Below are 19,529 nucleotides of genomic sequence, written 5' to 3'. Positions count from 1 at the left end.
AAGGTTATTTGATTTTCCACCCGAAATATTGAAGGACATGTATCCGTTTGTTTTCGGCTACTCAACTTAAATGGGACACCCTGTATAAAAAAGAATCCAGGATTTGATCGAGGAAAGATGTCAACTTACTGTTGACAATATGGAATAGATCATAGTTACAAGTTGTGATATAAATTTCAGCAAACAATAAGCGAAAATATGTTCATATACATTATATAATTGGTTTCATTGTTTTGTATACAGTGATGTGCATTATTGTAGATTCAAACTAACTTTTACATTGTTATTAATATTTAAACGAAAACTTAACGAAACATTATATTTGTAACATAGAAATATACAAATACGATGTTTCGTCAAGTTCTTTTTAAATATATAGGGTGTCTCAGTTAAAGAAAGACAGCTACAGTGCTGTGAATAATTATGTAAATATGATGTAACTTTTTCACATTTCCACCAATATTTAAACGAAAACCAACCGAATGCTATATTTGTATATTTCTATTTTCACTTGTTTCTAATATAGAAATATGCAAATATCGTGTTTTGTCAAGTTTTTGTTCAGATTCCACTAAAAATGTCGGAGTTACTTTGAGTCTACAATTATTCATGCCGCTGAATATTTTAGCACAAATTAGTCCCCACGATTTTTTAGCCCCTTTAGATGGTCCGACGAAAAAATGTTTCCTATAAAAGTTAATTAGTATTTAACCGGCGAGAAATTTCGATTGTTTCAATTTAAAGACAAATTGATTTTCGATAAAAAAAACAAGGTCACCGTTATATATTTTTAAATGTTATATAATTTAAAAATATTATATATATAATTTTAAAAATATTATTTTAAAACTAGGTAATTTCAACTTCACAGTATTGTAGGCGACATCGAAACGAATTTAACCTTGACCTTCGGATAACATTGAAGAAAAGAATGCCATGAATCGATTGTCACAATATCTGAAATAATTTGGCGATACGTGACACTAAGGTCACGCATGTAAACGTAAACAAATGAACGTAAACATTACAAATGCTCATTTATTACAAAGAGCAGAACGTTGCGTTGCAGAAAGTGGAGTGCAATTCGAACGTTTAATTTAATTACTGATCACATGCACACTTTTAACATGCGTGTTTTCAATTTGATTTTACATAAATATTTCTTTTGCTTTATGTGTTAAGGTCTGAAATTGAAAAAAAACGAGCATTTGTAATATTTATGTTCATTTGTTTACGTTTACATGCGAGATCTTGGTGTTACGTATCGCCGAATTATTTCAAACATTGCGGCAATCGATCCATTGCAATTTTTCCTTCAATGTCATCCAAAGATCATCATGTAGCAGGTCATTGAATTCGTCTCGACGTTGCCTACAATACTGTGAAGATGAAATTACCTAATTTCATTTAAAAATATAAAGGCGACCTTGTTCTTTTTTTTACCGAAAATCAATTTGTTTTTAAATTTAAACAATTGCACTTTCTTGCATGTTAAATACCAATTAACATTTTTTCGTCAGACCATCTAAAGGGGCTGAAAAATCGTGGGGACTACATAATTTGTGCCTCATCCTATGAGGCATAATGCGATATGTTGAATGATATCTTGAACAATATACACGACATATACAAAAACATATACAAAACATTCAGCGGTATGAATAATTGTAGACTCAAAATAACTTCGACATTTTTAGTGAAATCTAAACAAAAACTTAACAAAATACCGTATTTGTATACTTCTGTACTAGAAACAAGAGAAAATAGAAATACACAAATATAGCTTTCGGTTGCTTTTTGTTTAAATATCGGTAAAAAATGTGAGAAAGTTACATCATATTTACATAATTATTCACAGCACTGTGAAGATGGGCTTATTTAACACTAGAATTACGGAGCACAAAAAAACAGCATTTTGTATTAATTTATAAAAGTAACAATAAGACATTTATCCTGATTTTTAACAAGTGTTATTGTAACATTTGCCGTAAGTAACACGTAAATTGAATAAATAACGTAAAACAAATCGAATAAAAAAAAATAAATTGAAAAAAATAAATAAATAGAATAAATGACGTAAAATAAATCGAATAAACAAAAAATAAATTGAAAAAAATAAATAAATAGAATAAATATCGTAAAAGCATCTTTACGATATGCATAATCGTAAATTAAAATATTAGTAACCCGTCTATTTTGACGGGCTCCGTAAATCTAGCGTTAACTGAGACAAAAAGAACTAAAAAGAACTTAACGAAACGTCATATTTGTCTATTTCTACGTTACAAATATAACGTTTCGTAGTTCTCCACGAAGCTCCGCCGTCTATTTATAGCGGTCGCGGAGGAATCGAAGACGGCCGATCCGCGGCACGCGTCCCATCGTCGGCGGACGATTAGCGGCGCGAGGTATCGTCAGCGACGGGCCCGATCGCAGCCGTCGTCGCGATCGAGTGACTCATTGTTAATTCACACGGCTAACCGACGCGCGACGCCGCGGGTTCCCGACGATTATGGAGAAAACTAGGTGAATTGATAACAACGGGGAACGATTCATCCCCGTCGGCGTCGAAGGGCGCCGAGAGCACGGCTGCGCAAGCGTCTTCTGGAAACGGGGTTGACGACGGTGCACGGCGTCGCGACGCTCAACGGCGCTCACTTCAATCCTCGCCGCGTGGCCGACTCGGACCGGGACCGAATTTTGAACCGGAAGTCGCGCGCTTTCGCCCGGACCACCTCTCGGTGATCGATGCGGCTCCTCGGACAGTAATCCTCGAGATTACCATCGATCTACCCATCCGATGACCTTGAGTCGTGCGGGGTGCGCGAGTGAAGCGGAACGCGGAGCACGGAGATGCGGACCTGTGGCGAGCCGAGGACGCATCGCGAGCATGATCGTCGGGTCGATCGGGTCCTGGGAACGTGCCACGGGGTCCTCTGAGTTGCGTCGCTCTGGTGATCTAACGGGACTTTCGGTTCGACCTTCAGAGTTTCGGAACCCAACGAGAGCTTCGAAAACCTTCTAAAGCTGCGACAGCTTCTGGATTTCGACTAAGCTATGATATCGCACGATTAGAATCGCAGTCGGTGGTCAGAATCGTTCGCTAGTAGCCATTAGGCTACCGCAGAACGATCCGAGAGAGGCAGCTACCTGGTCGAATGGAAACAATCGACGGGAGTCCAGCGAACGTTGAGTCGAGCTTGCGGAAGATTCGATCGAAGTGCTGCTCGACCAGCTAGATCCAAGAAGTAGAAGATCCTGGCTATGGATCCTCCGGCTCGTGGATCGCGAAGGAGCTTCTCGTGAATGGTTCGGTTGCACACGGAAGATGTCTAGACTGCTTATGGGACTCTAGGCCGAAGATGGGACTACGGACATGACGAAGCGTGACGTCGAGAACTGAGTCTCTCCGGGACCTCGCACGGCTGTCTTCGTCATAGTTCTGCACTCGAGGAACACGCAAGGTCAGCTGTTTCACTGTGATTATAGAGATTTCGGTTGGTTTCACAGATTTCTGTTCAGGATATGTATAGTACCATGCTCTCTGTTGCTAATCGAAGGACGATTCTAATTCGCACGACCGTATTCCGTGGACTCTTCTGGACGGGACGGTATAGTTTGTTGGTAAATTATGTGCACGGAAGTAGGTTTATTTTAATATTGAGGTAGGTCGGGCGCTCTTGACGCTTCGTTAATTCGCCCGAATTTTCTTCGATATTCTAGCCTTGGTTTCAGAATTTTTTAGCATGGAACTAAGACGGTCGTTGTTATGGGACTTTGTTGGGAAGTTTTGTTAACGTTTTAACAGTGTTCACGAATTTTTAGAGAATTGCGAATTTGATATTGAGTTTATTGCGAGCGATTAAGTTAATCCCTGTAACATGTTATCAAGGGGGCAGTTTAGATAGAAGTCATTCTAGACCTACTTTGAGTATTTTTGATCATCAAACTATAACATCTATTATTATGAGGTTTTAGAAAATATTTTCATTCATGTTTCCACAATGCTTGTGAATTTTTAGAGAATTTTAAAATCTTAATTGAAGTTATTATAGAGGATCAAGTAAATCCTTATAATATGTTATTAATGGAATAGTCTAGTTTAGATTGAAGGCATTCTGGGCCTACTTTGAGTATTTTCTAGCATCAAACTACAAAACCTATTATTATGAGGTTTTAGAAAATATTTTCATTCATGTTTCCACAATGCTTGTGAATTTTTAGAGAATTTTAAAATCTTAATTGAAGTTATTATAGAGGATCAAGTAAATCCTTATAATATGTTATTAATGGAATAGTCTAGTTTAGATTGAAGGCATTCTGGGCCTACTTTAAGCATTTTTTATCATCAAACTATAAAATCTATTATCATGAGGTTTTAGAAAATATTTTCATTCATGTTTCCACAATGCTTGTGAATTGTTAGAGAATTTTAAAATCTTAATTGAAGTTATTATAGAGGATCAAGTAAATCCTTATAACATGTTATTAATGGAATAGTCTAGTTTAGATTGAAGGCATTCTGAGCCTACTTTAAGCATTTTTTATCATCAAACTATAAAATCTATTATCATGAGGCTTTAGTAAACATTTTCTTTCATGTTTCAACAGTTCTCGTAATATTTAGAAAATTTTAAAATCAAGATTGTGTTTATCGTGAGCAGTTCAGATTATGAGGGTAGTTTAGATAGACAATATTTTAGGCTGATTTCGAGAATTTTTTAGCATGAAACTACAAAATCCATTATTATGGAAATTTAGTATACATATTTCATTCTGTCTAACAATCACTCTGAATTTTTACTGTATTGAGAAGTCAAAGTTGTGGTTGTTAATAACAATTAAGTAAATTCATGTAACATTTATCAAGGATATAGTCTAATTCAGACAGAACACATTGTAGGCCAACTTTAAACATTTTTCACCATGAAACTACAACATTTTTTTAAACGGGACTTCAGTACACAGTTTCCTTCGTGTTTCAACAATGCCCGCGAATTTTTCGAAAATGTTAAAATCAAAATCCAATTTGCCACGCATGATTATGTGCATTCATGTAACACACATTAAAGAGATAGTCTAGATAGTGAGAAGATATTCTGGGCCAACTTTGACAATGTTTTACCACGAATTTGCAAAAGTTATTAATGCGCAACTTTTTTCCGTACTTTTGTTCCCGTTTCGATAGTATTCACGAATTTTTGAATAACGAAAAAATCAAAATTGAGATTATTGCAAACGATCAAATATGTCCGCGATAAGAGGACACTCTAGAGGATTCCACGATTTTGGAGCCATGACCTGTCGACATTTAATCCGTTGCAATTCCGTGAAAAAAAAATCATACAACGATCTATCCTAGCTCTTTATAAAGAGCAGAGTCTAGGCTTTAACGTAGTGTTGGTTGGCAACACTCTGACCATTATTTTGAAAAACGCTCCACTAGACATCAGATGGTAAAGTGAAGACGGCCATTTCGTTGAAATATTTAGGCGACCCCTTTCTCGCCTCGATCATTGTTTAAACATATTTTCATAGGCATGCTGGTGCCACGAACTAGACCATCGTGATCTGGAGCGTTCATAGAATACTGCTGTGCAAATTAGAGTTGCCTAATTAATACAGCCGAAGCTACGGAACGGTTTTGAAACATTGAGAACCTGCAGTCGCTCTTCGATGTTTGTTTTCTCAAAAATTACACATCGGAGAATATTAACGGATCCGAAGTTACAAAATCCGAATTTAGGTTGCACGATGCGTTATGCGAGTTCCTACAATGTGTTTAATGACTTGCGAGATACGGTTTAATGAAGGAGGCTCGCAACAGATTAACGGGAGGTGATCTCGGGGATAGTAATTAGGAACTCCATACGAACCCGGCCGGGTTTTGAAGTTTCGACGTTTCATGGAAGCCGGTTTTTATCAATCTGTTTATCGCTGGAACGGCTGAAATTGCGGGAGACCGCGTTTACGGGCTCGCCGCGGTGCTACCGCATCCGTGAATTTGACGATTATCGAAAAAATTCTGTCCGGACAGTGGGTCGCAAAAATCGTCGGATTCTGAGATCAAAGGCACGGCCCGTTGGCTGTTCTAGCCGTCAATTAATCAATTTAATATATAATATTAAAAATGATGAACAATTCTGATAGTATATGATTACACTGCGGAAGTTTCCTTCTTTTTATTAATAATCTTGATAAATCGAAAATGGTATATTTAAAATAGACAGTTTTTAATCGTTTTCGGAATCACACCAACCGGTTTTCGCAATTAGAACATAAAATTCGCATTTTCGACATAACTCGAAAACAAAAGACGTTTTTAGTTAACAGTAGATCTTTGGACCGTTGGAGAAGACTATTTTACATTATAAAAATAACAACATTTTCAATTATATTTCTAGCAGTTCTTTTTACCGCAATGTATGTCCAAACAAAGTTCAGAAAATTCAAGTCAAAAACAATAAGTCGAATACAAAATACAATAAGTCAAAAACAAGACCGATTATATAAATAGCAAGAATGTTTTCAATCACAATTCATAACAATACTTTTTATCACAATGTATGTCCAAACAAAGTTCAGAAAATTCAAGTCAAAAACAATAAGTCGAATACAAAATACAATAAATCAAAAACAAGAGACGTTTTCAATTAACGCTAGATCTTTAGACCACTGAAACTAACTATTTTACATTATAAAACTAACAAGAACGTTTTCAATCACATTTCTAGTAATTCTTTTTATCACAGTGTATGTTCAAATAAAATTCAATAAATTCCCCATATAAAATGTTACACCAATTGTAAAGCAAATAAACTGAAACTCGAAAATAGAAACTAATGAATTTCTTATAAAAATAGCGTCGAAGTTACGTGAAACGTAAATGAAGTGCCAAAAATTATGTATCGTTGAAGAGTTCCACGGTTTCCGATTATTTTACGTAATTACGAGGTCGATATCTGTTTCCATCGAAAAGCGACAGCGTAGTTCAACAGTGCAGAATCGATACTTGCGATGTGCAAAATCGCAAAAAAAATCGGGCAGAGTTGATTTGCTGGTCGTTTAGAGAATTTCTTCGAATTTGTTGTATTTCCGCGTAGTTTCGCAAGCGACTGTACATATTCGAGCGATTATGTCGCGATGAATGAAATGTAAATTCGATGGCAGAAAGAGAAACGGATGCGCGGGGCCTGGTTGAACGGTCGAAAAATATGGTAACGAGGCTCGGTCGGATTTAAAAATCGTTAACTGGACATCGCGGCTCCGAATAATCATCGCGATTGGCCGCCACTTATTTTCAAACCCCGCCGCGGACGAAAAATTCACGGAACCGAGCTGTGACTGACAATCCACGGTTTCTTTGATGTCTTTCCGGGGATCGTGAATTAAATTTCGCAGCATTTAACTTTGCTTTTTAATTGTCGAATTCTATTTAATTGAAGTGAAATTGAACGGAATCTCATAAATTTGATCACTGTGTGTATCACTGTATCGCGTCGATCACGTTCAAATTGACATCAGATTCTATTGTTTTGTTATCGAGCAACGTGGGCAAATTCTCCCTAATTGACAATATTTTGAGAAAAGTAAATATTCTAGTTAAAGAATAATAGATATATATATATATATATATATATATATTATTCTTTAACTAGAATATTTACTTTTCTCAATATATATATATATATTATTCTTTAACTAGAATATTTACTTTTCTCAATATATATATAGATATATATATATATATATATATATATATATATATATATATATATATATATATATAGCTCAAGTTGTCAATTTATTGGTGTGAAATATATATAGCTCAAGTTGTCAATTTATTGGTGTGAAATATATATAGCTCAAGTTGTCAATTTATTGGTGTGAAAGGTATTATTTTCTCTATCTTTAACTAGAATATTTACTTTTCTCAAAATATTGTCAATTAGGGAGAATTTGCCCACGTTGCTCGATAACAAAACAATAGAATCTGATGTCAATTTGAACGTGATCGACGCGATACAGTGATACACACAGTGATATATATATATATAGCTCAAGTTGTCAATTTATTGGTGTGAAAGGTATTATTTTCTCTATCAAATTTCGCTTTCATTGAGAAACCACAGTAATACCTATACTTATCCTATAGTAAATTCTCCCTGATTGACGCTTGAATTGAGCACAAAAAAGGACAATTTGAGTAGAGCAGACGCGATTATTCGACTCTTGCGGCTCGTTTTTATAATTGTTGACAATCGGTAACTATTAAAACGAGCCGCATTAAATTAATCGTATTTCCTCTTCCCGAATTGTCCATTTTGTGTACGATCTGAGCGTCAATTAGGGAGAATTTACTGTACAGAATTACCCAAAAGTACCTTTAAAATGTTGAAGAAGAATATCAATCAAACGCCATGTTCGTTTCTTGTCACTTTTTTTTCTTTCTAACTTACAACGATGGACAATTTTAACGATGGAGTCGTATGCGATCGAAGAGCGTGTTAAAGTTATTGAAATTTATTTGAAAAATCAATGTCCAATAAAAAATATCCATTGTAAATTACGCGATTTTTTCGGCGTACCTAATTGTTCATCGGTGCAAGCAATTCGAAGTTCGGTTAAAAAATTTGATAAAACTGGATCTGTTTGCGATATATAAATCAAAGTCTGGCAGACCAAAAGGAGCTCGTTCGAATGGAAACATTGCTGCCGTTCATGAAAGTGTTGCTAATGAACCATCGACGTCAATTCCACGTCGTTCTCAAGAATTGAACACTTCTTACGGCAGTTTGTGGCGAATTTTGCATAAAGATTTGCGTTCGCGTGCTGACAAAATTCAATTTGTACAAGAATTGAAAGAACGCGAGCATTTGCAAGGTGGAAATATCGCCGATTGATTGTTAGAACATCGTTCAATCGATGCATTGTTTTCGCCCAAGATCATTTTCAACGATGAAGTTCATTTCACATTGCATGGACACGTCGACAAGCACAATTGCCGCATATGGGGAGATGAAAATCCAACAGGCATTCGAGAGAAATCGCTTCATCCCAAAAATGTTACTATTTGGTGTGGATTTTGATCGAATGGCGTAATCGGTCCATTCTTTTTCGAAAATGAGAATGAAGATACAGTTACAGTGAATAGTGCACGTTATAATGAAATGATTATTGATTTTATTTACGGCTGAAATTAAATGGAATCGATAAGCAATGTTTGCTTTCATCAAGACGGATGCTTTCATCAACGTGTGAAAATATCGCTTTATTGCGATCGAAATTCAATGGTCGATTAATTTCAAGAAATGGTGACTTGAATTGGCCACCTCGTTCGTGTGATTTGACCCTATTGGATTTTCTTCTTTGGGGTTATTTGAAGAGCAAAGTTTATGCCAACGAACCGACAACAATTCATGACCTGAAAAACAACGTTAGAAAAGAAATTGGTGAATTAAACGAGCAAATATGCTAAAATGTCATCGACAATTTTGATATTCGAATTGATGTCTGTAAACGTGGTCGTGGTGGTCATTTGACGGATATCATCTTTCACACATAATTGTCATAGATGATGCTTGATAATTAAATAAAAAAAATCAATAAAATTCATAATAGTTTGTTTTTGAACGTACGTTTGTATCGTGAGACGATGTTTTAAAGGATGAAATCGAACTTAGCAGTTTTCATATTTAATAATTTGTTAGGATGAATTTAGTGTATAATTTTCTTTATGTCTAAAGAATAACTATGAATTTTTAGAGAATCGGGAAATTGAAATCGAGCTTGTTACGAACAGTTAAGTAAATTCATGTAACATGTATTAAAAGCATATCTAATACATGTAACATGTATTAAAAGCATTTATAATACATATAACATGTATTAAAAGCATTTCTAATACATATAACATATATTAAAAGCACTTCTAATACATATAACATGTATTAAAAGCATTTTTAATACATGTAACATGTATTTAAGGCATATTTAATACATGTAACATGATAGAAAAATATTAGAAGTTTCGACAAAAGATATTCTAGGCAGATTTTGAGAATTTTTTAGCATAAAATTACAAAATCTATCGCTAAAGGACTTTAATACACATATTCCTCTATGTTTCAACAGTAATTACGAATTTGTAGAATATTCGACAATCAAAATTGAGTTTATTATAAGCGATTAAACGAGTCCTTGTAACACGTATAAGGGAAATAGTTTAATTTAGACAGAAAATAGTCTGGGCTTACTTCGAGGATTTTTTAGCATGAAACCACGGAGGTTATTATTCTTCGGACTTCGTTATATCGTTTTCTCATGTTTTCACATTATATATAAATTGTTAGAGAATTGAAAAATTGAAATTGATATTGTTACGAACAATTCAGTAAATTTATGCAACTCGTATAAAGGGTGTAGCCTTGTTTAAATGGAAGATATTATAGACCGATTTTAAACATTTTTCACCACGAAACCATAAAATCTTTTTTAATGGGTCTTCGGTATACAGTTTCCTTTATGTTTCAACAATACCCATGAATTTCTAGAGAATGCACAACTTGAAATTGAATATACTGCGTGTGATTATGTTGACCCATGTAACGCGCATTAAAGGGGTAGTTTAGATAGTCAGAAGATATTGTGTGCGGACTCTGACAATTTTTTACCATGAATTTGCAGAAGTTATTAATACACGACTTTTTTCTGTACTTTCGTTCCTGTTTCGACAGCATTCAAAAATTTTTGAACAGCTATAGAATCAAAATTGCGATTGTTGTAAACGATCGAGTATGTTCGTGATTAGAGGATACTCAAAAGGATTTCAGGACTTTAAAGCATAACCTACCGGTATTTCATCTTGCGTAAGTTCCCAAAAATGATCAAACAACGATCAATCTTAGCTCATTTTAAAGATCGAAGCTTCTACTTTTAACACCGCTAAAAATAGTGCTGGCTTCGAGGATATTTTTGCAATAGAATCTGTGCAAAAACCTAAGGATCGTTTTTCGTTAAAAATATTATAGATTTTCTCGTTTATAAGAAATTTTGAAAATAATCGAACCTAATGTGCAAAAAATTCGAACAACGATCTGTCTTAACTCATTTTAAAGAGTGGACATGCTACTTTTAGCAATCTGAAGTTATTTCTCCACGGTAGCATTTGCAACATTGTTTCATTGCTACTTTGTTCGATCTGTCTTAACTCATTTTAAAGAGTAGACATGCTACTTTTAGCAATCTGAAGTTATTCCTCCATGGTAGCATTTGCAACATTGTTTCATTGCTACTTCGTTATTTGGCACTCGTTTCAACCGCTTTATATGATGTTACTTTGTTTTCTGCTACTCGATTCTTCACTGTTTTGTATCTCGTTACTTCATCTCTTTGCTATTATGTCTCATAGCTATTTTGTTTGAAGATTTTCTTCCTTGAAACTTTGTTTTCTTGCTACCTGTTACATACTGCTTCGTTTAATGTTATTTTATTTCATTGCCATTTGTTTCCCGTCGCTTTGTTTTATGCTACTTTGCTTTCGCTACTTGTTTCTTACTGCTTTACATGATGCTACTTTCTTTTGTACTACTTGATCCTACGCTGTTTTGTACCTTGTTACTTCATCTCTTTGCTATTATGTCTCATAGCTATTTTGTTTGAAGATTTTCTTCCTTGAAACTTTGTTTTCTTGCTACCTGTTACGTACTGCTTCGTTTAATGTTATTTTATTTCATTGCCATTTGTTTCCCGTCGCTTTGTTTTATGCTACTTTGCTTTCGCTACTCGTTTCTTACTGTTTTACATGATGCTACTTTCTTTTGTACTACTTGATTCTATTTGTTTTGTATCTTGTTACTTCATCTCTTTGCTATTATGTTTCATTGCTATTTGGTTTCTTTAACAAGGTTATGTGTTCGTAGCTACTTTGTTTTCTTGCTATTTGCTCCACACTACTTTGTTCAATGTTACTCTTTTTCGACGATACTTGTTTTTGCTACTTTGTTTTATGCTACCTTGTTCCTTTGCTACTTTGCTTTTTGCTGTTTGATTCGTGCTGTTTGACTTGCGTTTTGTATCTTATTAATTTGCGTCCTCGTTACCCTACGTCACTGCTACTTTGCTTCACTGCTGCTTCGTTTATTTTGTTTGCTACCTTACTTTTGTTCTTTGCATTCCCAAATTAATTGACGCGCTGTTCGTATACTGAATTTCTGATTCTCGAACAAATTGTCGATATTTGAACAGTTGTAACTCCGCAAAATCTGGACTCGTTTTAAAGCTTGAAGCCTCCAGTTTCATAATCCATCGTTTACTCGAAAATGCTACAGATTGAAACGTCTCCAAAATCATTGGATACATTTTTTTGCGAACTAATCTGCCAATCAGATTCGAAGATCAACGCTTCTCCTTCGAAATTTTACAAAGGTCGAATAACTTAAAATATTATAATTTCACTGGGAAAAAATCGAAGCACGATCTGCGTTAACTTAGCTGAACGATTAAATCCACTGATCTTAGCATTGCTAGCTTGTGCTGTCTTCGAAGACAAGAGACGAACTGAACAATAGCAGCGGATAGAGGGAGATTTTGTTCAAGTAGCATCGATGCGTATCGTATCAGTCCCATCGCTAGTGCCAACCCCGACGTAAACGGACCCTAGATCCATTTATTCTGCTCGACCAGGCGGTACTGAGGCCATGATTGACAGGTATGGGTTAGGTAGAAAGACCGTTGTCGCGAAAAAGAACGCCGGTTGCCTGTGATACATAGATCAATGGGTTTTCGTGTATTTTATACGGCGAAGCAACATTGAATTACGCTAGACGCCGATTATCTGAACTAATTGCAGGCGAATTCAAGTAGATGGAAGCCACAGATTGGATCAACTCACAATTAGTATATGGAATACTCTTTGTATCGGGACAGTTAATGTGATCTAAATAGCAAATTTTTAATAGCTTCACAAATAATCTACACGCTAACACAAGTGGTCTGTTTAAAATAGAAGTATAAAATTGTTGCCTACACAAGAAAGTATTACCAAAGTTAAAGTATTATTATACGCATTGTAAAAGATTTTTTCCATTGAGATTGTTGTTACAGAAATTAATATACTTATTATATTGTTTATAGACTGAATATATTGGTTTATGAAACTCGTCGATATCAAAAAATGTGTCGCACAGAAATTAGTTTAATCAAGTTAGTTAATTTCAGTGATTATGACTAATGATTAGACTGCGGATTTTATGCAATTATGGCAACATTAGGTAGTTATAATTTAAAATGTTATAAAGATTAAAGGAATTCAAGAATGTCAATCTGTTATTTCTAATATATTAAAAGGATTAACGAAAGAACGAACTTGCTATTTAGTTTCTATTTCGCATAATATATTTCGTTCCTATTTTGCATAAAAATTCGCAGTCTACTAATGATTGCGTAAATGAACATTTTTTGCCATAAGAGTGGCTCGATAGATTTTTAGAAATAATCGCTGCATCGATCCAAATTCCATAAATCGTGAAACACTTCGAACAACAATAGTAAATAAATAAATTCTACGTCACCGGAAACGCATATTATTATCGCTATTCTATTTAATAAGTTCACGTCGCCAGGATTTACACGTTTCGTTCAGCCGAGAATGTAAATCTTGATTGTACTTGTTTAAGAATTACAGTAAATTCTCCCTAATTTTCATTCGGCTTGCAAACAAAATGGACAATTTGAGAAGAAGAGACACGATTTATTCGAACCTTGCGCCTCGTTTTTACAATCGTTGACGATCGGCAACAATAAAAATTAACGCGAGCCTCGAATAATCGTATCTCTTTTCAAATTGTTCATTTTCGTTTACAAGCTGAAGGAAGATTAGGGAGAATTTACTGTATTAGTTGGCCGTTGTCGTGCGAGAATTTCTGGCATGAATCGAAGTCGAACGTGAAAGGATTCTGGTTCGCGCGTTTTCTGCTAGGCATCCAAAGGACAATCAATAAATATCGATTAGTCGGCTCCTCGTGCATGAAGAAACTTGTATTATCCTGCTATGGACTCGTCGTACAATGGGTGATATGGTTCGAAACATTCGTTAAATTCGGTACCGTAATAAAACCGTTAATGTAAAATTGAATGCGACAGCGTCGCTTTGGCCACTGCGATCTCTCATTCAGTTTGTTTAACAAACGTAAACTTCGATAATACCGCGGCCGGATACTTCACAGACAATTACAAGAAGCCGTTTATGGTCATAAATATATACGACTGCGGAATTGTTACAATATTAATGATCGTTCGCACGTTGCAATCGATAATTCAGAATGCAATTATTATGCACCGTGTTATAATGTATTCATAAAGTGTCATCGTATTGTAGAACGTATTTTTAATTGTTCGAGTCAACAAGTATTTAACCGAATCTTGCAATTTGATGTTTATTGAGAGATATATTTTAGTCGTTAATCCTACTTTTGTATTAAAAATGATTTTCTTTATTTAGAATGTATTGGCAATTAATAGGTGACTTTTGATAGAATTGTTAATAGTGTATTTGTATAACGATAAGGATCTTTTATTTTCATTTATTAATAATTAACGAACGTTTATATATATAGAGAGAGATAAAATTGATTTCATTTGCCTGTAACTGATTAGTAATTAATAGCAATTTTTTATATACATTGTTATTAATAGTATTTCTATAGATTTATATGTTATTTTTACACCATTAAACAGTGACTGTTACTTACATTTAATATATAAAAATAACAAATACAATTTTAATTTAATATATATAAATATCATCTAATATATAAATATATAATTTATGTAATATATAAACCACTATAATACAAACACGATGCAATATAATACAAAATTTCATTATAAAACTATTTAATGAAATATTTTGATATAATATAAATTAATATAATACAAATATAATACAATGTAATATAAATTTATTATATAAAAAACTGTTTAGTTAAATGTAATGTAATGTTTTCATATAATATAAATTAATATAATATAGATACACTAGAATGTAATATACAATTTTAATATAAAACTGTTTGGTTAAATATTTTGATATGATTTAAATTAATATAATATAGATATATATATAATACAATATAATATAAAATTTTAATATAAAAAACCGTCTGGTTAAATATTTTGATATAATATTACATTAAAGATTTAACTAAACTAAAATAAATTAGTATAAACAAACTAAACTAAACTAAACTAAAATTTTAATATAAAAATGTTATTGAAGATCTAATATGTTATTTTGATATAATTGATATAATATAAATTAGTACGATATAAATATAACATAACGTAATATACACAGTTTTACCATAAACGTGTTATTAATAACTTATGTATAAAACTGTCGTTCAGCACGCATAGTTCACTAGTAAACAATTAGTATTTTCTATAAATATCATTAATAGTGCGTGCGTATAAAATTAACTTACTTTTTTCTCGTTTATCGATTAAAATATTAAAATAGCTTACTAATATAATTAAAATCGAGATATTTACTAGCAATATTATTAACATTCTCTATTTTTCTAAATATATTTTCATAAAATTGCTTTTCTCTCTCTTTTCCTTCTCTCGTAGTCCAATAATAATTACCATATACTTATCACAGCTTTTGAAAAATATGTCGCAGAAACGTAAACAATGGCGAATAATTAACCAACTCGATGTTTCCTCCGTAGCAATGTTTTCTCTGAATAATTCATGGTCCGTTTGACCAGCATGCGAGTGACTTGGCGCCGCAGTCTTCACGCAATTATGGTCGCCCGGCTTTAATCCATAATCGACTGTTTTCACGGTGGAACAATGTGAATGAAAAATTTTCTCGACCGTAATTGCAATTTGTTATCCCGATGGAAGTGCTCGTTTTATTATTTTAATGGTGCAGTTCGTCCGAGATCTGCCATGCCGCCGAGCATTTTTGAGGGCTTCGCGCAACCACCATTAATTTATATTCTCGTTAAATTCGATTTCAATTATCCAACTGCGCTGGCTTTTACATTTATTTACACCTCTGTAAAAAGGTCCGCAATTGATTGTTTCACCTTCCTCGTAATGCAATAAACGCTCACAGTTCATTAAATTGCTCTATACAAAAATGAATAAAATTTCTCTTCGATATATTTTCGATATAGAATGTTAGAATATGAAAATTTTGATACGCCTGGTTGTTAAATAATAAGCACTCTAATATTTTAAAAAATTATTATTTGTTATCCTCAAGGGAATTATCAATTATAATAATATATTATAATAATAATTATTGTAATAACATTTTATAGCGAGAATACAATTTTCAAATTATACATAGGGAAGGAAATTTAAATTAAATCTTATATTTATATTTACAGTAAATTCTTCTTAATTGACTCTTCAATTAAGAAGAAATTACCTAGTTTCATTTAAAAATATAATGACGATTTTGTTTTTCTATTGAAAATCATTTTGTTTTTAAATGTAAATAATATATATATATATATATAAATTGTCCAGTTTTGTGCGCAATCTGAGCGCAAATTGGGCAGAAATTACTGTACAATCTGAGCTTAAATTAGGGAGAATTAATTACAATTACATTTTTCAATGAATTCATATTTTGTTTGTCTATTTTATGTAAATAATAACGTCGTTACTTATTGTTAAGAACGACGGTATTTATTGTTAAGAACAATGTTGTTCACTCGTTGACAACAACACAAATGGTTTCATTAATAATCACGTGTGTGCTATTATCAGCTCAATAACTAACGAAATAATGATGTCATCGCACATAATAAAAGTGCCATCCAGTTCTTTTAAACAGGACGGTATTGAGCGCACTGCAAACATAATCATGGAGTAATCCCTTTTCATTGAAGCGAAGACAGGTTTGAGAGCAGCGTAGCTACAAAGGTAGATCCATGTACTTACATATACGTGTCTACCTTTCTCAAGCATATTGTAAGAAATTCTAAACAATAACATAATTTAATATATCCGTATGCTATTAACAAGTTTCATTTCCACGCGTTTATTAATAATACAATGATGATAAAATAAACACCTTTCACATTTTATACGCAGACAGGATCATTGCAAATTTTAACATTGTTGTATTAATTAATTAGTAAGTTGCAATACGGTATAGCAGTAGGTATAAATTATCTATACCTACCTAATTATCTATACCTATATGAATTATTGGCTCTATCATTTATAATAGTGCGGCATTAAACAATTGGTAACTTGTAAGAAATTACAATGGATAATAAATTGTGCATAACAAATTATAATGCATGATAAATTATAATGGCGCTACGTTAATTAATTAGTATCTTGCAATAGTACAACAGTACAAATTAATGAGGACAGTGTAATGATATTTATAAAACAAATGCTGTTCTAAGGTCACTGTGATTGCATTTGTGGATCCGATGCTATTAACGTTCTACTGTGCCAGTGGTCGTCCATTATAAATGAGTCTAAACAGTATAGTTGTATGTGCTATGTACAGAGCTAATACACCAGTGCAGTTAGTCTGACTGTGACTGCAGAGCTCTAACAGAGAGATCTTTAAGCTGATACACATAACATAATTCCATGTGCATAAATGCAATTAATATTCTAATGGAAAAAGAATAATGATCAATAAGTGTTTAAGAGTAATTGAACTATGTTTAGAATCTATATTTGGGACAGTGTGGTTATGAATGAGTATAGTTGCTGTACTATATGTATATATATATAGTACAGCAATTATCGTGCAGCAATTAATTATTATCTACAAATTTTTTGTTTATACAGCTATTTATATATTTAACATTTAGTTGAAATGTTAAATATACATTTATTATGCTATATATATGTATAATATATAAATGTTAAATATACATTTATTATGTATATATATGTATGTATACATATATAATGTTAAATATATAAATAGCTGTATAAACAAAAAATTCATATATATATATGTATAGCATAATAAATGTATATTTAACATTTCAACTAAATGTTAAATATATAAATAGCTGTGTAAACAAAAAATTTCTAGATAACTATATAAACTAAGTGATCAAATCATTATTTGTTCACTTAGCTCATTTAACTAAATGTTTAAAGAATTATGTAAAATAGATACATTATGTATAAATAACTGTATAAACAAGCTATGTAAATAATTGTATAAACAAACTGTGTATATAACTGTATGAACTAAATGCATATAAACAAAATGTATAAATAACCATAGAAACTAAACGCATAAACAACTCTATGAAATGGATGTGCTGTGAAAAAAATATACAAAAAATATACAAAAACTCTGCGAAATAAATATACTAAAAAAACTTTGAAATAAATAGATAACTGTATAAACTAAGAAGAACTGTCGAATTGCAATGTCGATGAACCAAAGTATGTTGTATGAACTAATTAGTATAATTTAGTTATTTTTATATTAAAATAAATAAAAACCGTCTGATTTTATTAATAGTACTAATAATGGTGTACAATTTAACATATTCTACTCGTATTCATAGGACGACTAATGCTTTATAAACAAGTAAAGATCGTCTAATTATATTCAATGGCCTAATTATCCTGTACAAACTACAATCAAGCCGGCGTTACTATATTAAAGCTAATTACGTACTTAGCGAATGAATGAAAACTGCGTCACCGTATCGAAAGAGCCAGCGTGCTCAATAAAATATAAAACGTACAGCTTAATTATTTCTCGATTAGAAAAATAAGGGTAGCCCTCCATTAATGGCTGTCAATTTACGACAACTCGTGCACGTAGTCGTACATCTTGATAAATAATCGATTGCGGATTAATTACACGTTAATACATTCGTATCATCGTTCGGCCGAAATTAGTAATAAATCACAGCGGGGAACGAAGTGTGTTCAATTATCGTTATTCCGACTCTATTTAGCTTGCATGCAAACAGTTCTCTCACTTATTCATAAACCGTGGTATTCGAGCTAACCTGGACCGCGGATATCCGTTAAACGAAAAATTTACCAAAATTTTCCATGCCGCGTTAAAATTGGGGAACAATATTTCTCTGTTTAACGTGTTATATTTTATGCTGACTTAATTGCTCGTCGTTATTGCTCGGCGAACTTTTTACCTGATTGGTAATAATTTTTCTTTTTTAAAATTTTATAAAATAAATAATAAAATTTTATCGATTTTATCTTATATATTGTTTCGAATACAATAAAATGGCGTTTCATTTGTAGCCTCAAAATAATTATTCAATGTTCAATTGAATAATATCACTTATTCTCTTCAAATAATATCATTTATTATTTATATTGTGATTATATATATATATATACTTATTTTATTATCATTTACTATTTATGTTATTATTCCTTACTCTGTCATCATTTATTATTTATATTATTTTTACTCATTCTATTATCATTTATTATTTGTATTATTATTTCTTATTCTATATATTTTATTATTTATTAGTTATATTATT

The 19,529-nt window shown here is 32.6% G+C and overlaps 1 protein-coding gene across 1 annotated transcript in view; it reads left to right on the top strand.

Annotated features, from left to right (window-relative positions):
* The first annotated feature begins 2,626 nt into the window (after positions 1 to 2,626).
* The window catches only part of mAChR-B (muscarinic acetylcholine receptor), a 124,252-nt gene continuing 107,349 nt past the window's right edge, over positions 2,627 to 19,529 (top strand). The window contains exon 1 of the mRNA XM_033465142.2: positions 2,627 to 3,464. The gene's annotated coding sequence lies outside the window, so the exon portion shown is untranslated. The remainder of the gene's footprint in view (positions 3,465 to 19,529) is intronic.

Source organism: Megalopta genalis, chromosome 5 (assembly GCF_051020955.1).
Source record: "Megalopta genalis isolate 19385.01 chromosome 5, iyMegGena1_principal, whole genome shotgun sequence".
Taxonomy (NCBI): Eukaryota; Metazoa; Arthropoda; class Insecta; order Hymenoptera; family Halictidae; genus Megalopta; species Megalopta genalis.
Note: the sequence above shows the minus strand (reverse complement) of the source record. Positions and strands in the feature narration are given on the sequence as shown.